The following is a 5,805-nucleotide window of genomic DNA, read 5'->3' on the forward strand; positions in this document are numbered from 1 at the left end:
TTACTGCAGAGCAAGTACTGAACGCAATCAAATATGACTGTAACTGTTACAGGATGAATCTGGTGAAGCTATTAGCGATCGAAATATTGATTTTGAAGATGTTGAAAATTCTATAGTTTTGAGAATAAACTTGAGATCGCGAATGGGCTCATATTCGTGACCTCAAACATAAAACTAACTCATTATTTGCTGAATTTACTGGGAAATGAGCTCTGACGAGGACAGTGGTGATGGCATAAAATATCTGCTCAAACTGAGCCCTTTCAAGCTCCAAAAGGTAACAAAATACGATTTATTTTATTCTTCTGTAATTGTTACTCTAATATCAGAGGAGTTTTATACTATCGCGACAGGTAGAGATCCTTCCGTGTTAGATATAGATCCGGGTCGATAAAGACCCGAATATGTAAGAATGATTGGCGAAACAGTCATGCATTTAAGGGTTAAATGATTAGCTATTTCCCCACAAAAGCTGTTTAATCAGCATAGTGAAGCCTCTCATCCATTGACATCCATTCAAAAGACAGCCTCTGGTCTCCTTTCGTGTGTACTGCCAGAGGCAGAGCGTTAGCATTAGCGTTACACTTTTTTGGCTAAAGGTTGAAATATTGGAAGAACTTGTTATTCAACGAAACCTCCATTGCAAGAACAACTTGAGCAGGACGTTTCTCAGTGATACGCTACTCATTTTGATGTTCATCATGAAATGTTGCAACTGTAATTCCTTACCAGTAGGGATGCACTTCCACTACTTCCACTACTAGTATTGGTATTGATATACTTGTACCCCCGATACCAAAGACCGATACCTCACATGACTTAACTGACAGAATTTTCTGTGCACAAACTGCATGCTTTCAATCTCAATTCGTTATCGATTAGTGATTTCTTGCGTGCGATCCCAGTTCTCTCAGACAGTGCGCGATCAGTCCTTTAAGTTTGTGACAAGCACATTAAAAATATTCCTTTTTTCATAAGAATAATAATGAAGATGTCCTACATTAATTAGTCTCACTGTGTTGTGCTTGGAAAACTAAAAGAGAGAGAGAGAGAGAGATTAATAAATGTATAGGCATCGGTATCGTACGGAAGCCCTGAACCGCATGGTGAAAAAAAAAAAAAAAAAAACTTGGTAAGGAGGAAAAAAAAAATCGAAAAGTTATCTCGTTATTTCAACATAATAAGTCGTTATAACGACATAATATCGCGTTATTTCAAGATATTAAGTCGTTATAACGACATAATATCTCGTTATTTCAACATAATAAGTCGTTATAACGACATAATATCTCGTTATTTCAACATAATAAGTCGTTATAACGACATAATATCTCGTTATTTCAAGATATTAAGTCGTTATAACGACATAATATCTCGTTATTTCAACATAATAAGTCGTTATAACGACATAATATCTCGTTATTTCAAGATATTAAGTCGTTATTACGACATAATATCTCGTTATAACGACATAATAAGTCGTTATTTCAACATAATAACTCTTTATTATCTATCAAGTATGATAAAGGACGTTTCCGTGATAACGTCCCCAGTGGCGCAATGTTAAAATATTGGACTGCCAGTCTAGCTTTTACTGCGATCGCCGCGGTTCGAATCCGCCTTTTGCCGAGTTCGTTCTTCTCTAGTTTCACTTCACATATCAAAAAAGGCATTTATTTTCAATAGAAATTAAAGCAATGTTATAAAAGTGCAAATAACCTGCCTAACGAGTGTTTAATAAAATTCAAAGTATTTATTGGGCAGGATTAGCAGCATGTTCGATATTACCCACTAGAGGGCAGAATAAGACAGGGAATCAATTAAACAGCGCAATAGTTATGTTGAACTACTGTTACAATTTGGTGCTCCAAAATCCCAGAGGTTTATCATGGGAATTTGCGTTCATCCCAGGCTAACCTTTATTGAGGTTAAATTTATTAGACCATAAATTTATTAGACATCCTATTTATACTAAATGACAATAGCAGCATTTTCACGATATGCTATTTATACTAGGTGAAAATAGCGATATATTCTATTGACACCATGTAAAAGTAGCTTATCAGTTCTTTGCAAGAAGTGTAATTAGTATTTAGATGCTGTAGGCTGGTATTGGCAGATACTATTTGTACCTCAGTATTTTTGTACAGGATGCAATAATATCATATAGAGTGATTATATTTATTAAAATTATTAAATGGATGCTGCATTATTGGGAGAAAAAAAACCCTCCACTTTCCACCAACCCTACTCAATGAACACTTTTAATATTATTAAACACTTGTTCACATTTTATTTCCACTTTTTGAACATTATTTTCATTTTATTGAAAATGTATATGATGAGAAAATAGGAGTGAGCTCTTTTATTGGGTGAGCTCTGCAAAATGCTGATTCGACCCTGCAGCGATCGCTGTAAAAGCCAAAATCTGAAACCCTACATGCTATTGTTACGCCACTGAATACATCGAATTACAACTGTCCCTTTTTAAACTTCAGTGGCCCAACCAGACATTGGAACTATACTGTAAAGAGTGTTTGTCAACAAGGGACGCTATTTGCACTTACTGTAAATAGACACTCCGTGTCCTATTATTTCAATATATTAGCACCTATTTTGATTTTTATATCTTTAGAAAATATTACAAAGCAGTTTGTTTGCAAGCCCAGAATAATAATTAAAAAAAAACGTAAAAAACGTTTTTTGGCCCCTGGACTAGTGCATCTCTATGTTTTATTATAGTTCAAATCAGATTGGACACCGGGCTGTAAGTTTGACACCCCTGACATTTGCACTGTAAATTGTTTTATTTACTATGGTCTAATAAATGTAACCTCAATAAAGGTTAGCCTGGGATGAACGCAAATTCTCATGATAAACCTCTGGGATTTTGGAGCACCAACTTGTAACAGTAGGTCAACATAACTATTGCGTTCTTTAATTGATTCCCTGTCTTATTCTGCCCTCTAGTGGGTAATATCGAACATGCTGCTAACCCTGCCCAATAAATACTTTTAATGTTATTAAACACTCGTTATACAGGTTACTTGCACTTTTATAACATAGTTTTAATTTTTATTGAAAATAAATGCCTTTTTTGATATGTGATGTGAAACTAGAGAAGAACGAACTCGGCAAAAGGCGGATTCGAAACCGCGGCGATCGCAGTAAAAGCTAGACTGGCGGTTCAATACTTTAGCGTTGCGCCACTAGGGACGTTGATAAGTGTACGTCCTTTATCATACTTGATAGATAATGAAGAGTTATTATGTTGAAATAACGACTTATGTTGAAATAACGAGATATTATGTCGTTATAACGACTTATTATGTTGAAATAACGAGATATTATGTCGTTATAACGACTTAATATCTTGAAATAACGAGATATTATGTCGTTATAACGACTTATTATGTTGAAATAACGAGATATTATGTCGTTATAACGAGATATTATGTTGAAATAACGAGATATTATGTCGTTATAACGACTTAATATCTTGAAATAACGAGATATTATGTCGTTATAACGACTTATTATGTTGAAATAACGAGATATTATGTCGTTATAACGAGATATTATGTTGAAATAACGAGATATTATGTCGTTATAACGACTTAATATCTTGAAATAACGAGATATTATGTCGTTATAACGACTTATTATGTTGAAATAACGAGATATTATGTCGTTATAACGAGATATTATGTTGAAATAACGAGATATTATGTCGTTATAACGACTTAATATCTTGAAATAACGAGATATTATGTCGTTATAACGACTTAATATCTTGAAATAACGAGATATTATGTCGTTATAACGACTTATTATGTTGAAATAACGAGATATTATGTCGTTATAACGACTTATTATGTTGAAATAACGAGATATTATGTCGTTATAACGACTTATTATGTTGAAATAACGAGATATTATGTCGTTATAACGACTTAATATCTTGAAATAACGAGATATTATGTCGTTATAACGACTTATTATGTTGAAATAACGAGATATTATGTTGAAATAACGACTTAATATCTTGATATAACGACATAATATCTCGTTATTTCAACATAATAAGTCGTTATAACGACATAATAAGTCATTATTTCAACATAATAACTCTTCATTATCTATCAAGTATGATAAAGGAGATTCACCTATCAACGTCCCTAGTGGCGCAACGCTAAAGTATTGAACCGCCAGTCTAGCTTTTACTGCGATCGCCGCGGTTTCGAATCCGCCTTTTGCCGAGTTCGTTCTTCTCTAGTTTCACATCACATATCAAAAAAGGCATTTATTTTCAATAAAAATTAAAACAATGTTATAAAAGTGCAAATAACCTGCCTAACGAGTGTTTAATAACATTAAAAGTATTTATTGGGCAGGGTTAGCAGCATGTTCGATATTACCCACTAGAGGGCAGAATAAGACAGGGAATCAATTAAACAGCGCAATAGTTATGTTGAACTACTGTTACAATTTGGTGCTCCAAAATCCCAGAGGTTTATCATGGGAATTTGCGTTCATCCCAGGCTAACCTTCATTGAGGTTAAATTTATTAGACCATAGTAAATAAAACAATTTACAGTGCAAATGTCAGGGGTGTCAAACTTACAGCCCGGTGTCCAATCTGATTTGAACTATAATAAAACATAGAGATGCACTAGTCCAGGGGCCAAAAACGTTTTTAAGCGGGTTTTTTTTAATTATTATTCTGGGTTTGCAAATAAATTGCTTTGTAATATTTTCTAAAGATATAAAAATCAAAATAGGTGCTAATATATTGAAATAATAGGACACGGAGTGTCTATTTACAGTAAGTGCAAATAGCGTCCCTTGTTGACAAACACTCTTTACAGTATAGTTCCAATGTCTGGTTGGGCCACTGAAGTTTAAAAAGGGACAGTTGTAATTCGATGTATTCAGTGGCGTAACAATAGCATGTAGGGTTTCAGATTTTGGCTTTTACAGCGATCGCTGCAGGGTCGAATCAGCATTTTGCAGAGCTCACCCAATAAAGAGCTCACTCCTATTTTCTCATCATATACATTTTCAATAAAATGAAAATAATGTTCAAAAAGTGGAAATAAAATGTGAACAAGTGTTTAATAATATTAAAAGTGTTCATTGAGTAGGGTTGGTGGAAAGTGGAGGTTTTTTTTTCTCCCAATAATGCAGCATCCATTTAATAATTTTAATAAATATAATCACTCTATATGATATTATTGCATCCTGTACAAAAATACTGAGGTACAAATAGTATCTGCCAATACCAGCCTACAGCATCTAAATACTAATTACACTTCTTGCAAAGAACTGATAGGCTACTTTTACATGGTGTCAATAGAATATATCGCTATTTTCACCTAGTATAAATAGCATATCGTGAAAATGCTGCTATTGTCATTTAGTATAAATAGGATGTCTAATAAATTTATGGTCTAATAAATTTAACCTCAATAAAGGTTAGCCTGGGATGAACGCAAATTCCCATGATAAACCTCTGGGATTTTGGAGCACCAACTTGTAACAGTAGTTCAACATAACTATTGCGCTGTTTAATTGATTCCCTGTCTTATTCTGCCCTCTAGTGGGTAATATCGAACATGCTGCTAACCCTGCCCAATAAATACTTTGAATTTTATTAAACACTCGTTAGGCAGGTTATTTGCACTTTTATAACATTGCATTAATTTCTATTGAAAATAAATGCCTTTTTTGATATGTGAAGTGAAACTAGAGAAGAACGAACTCGGCAAAAGGCGGATTCGAACCGCGGCGATCGCAGTAAAAGCT

Source organism: Megalobrama amblycephala, linkage group LG2 (genome assembly GCF_018812025.1).
Source record: "Megalobrama amblycephala isolate DHTTF-2021 linkage group LG2, ASM1881202v1, whole genome shotgun sequence".
Taxonomy (NCBI): Eukaryota; Metazoa; Chordata; class Actinopteri; order Cypriniformes; family Xenocyprididae; genus Megalobrama; species Megalobrama amblycephala.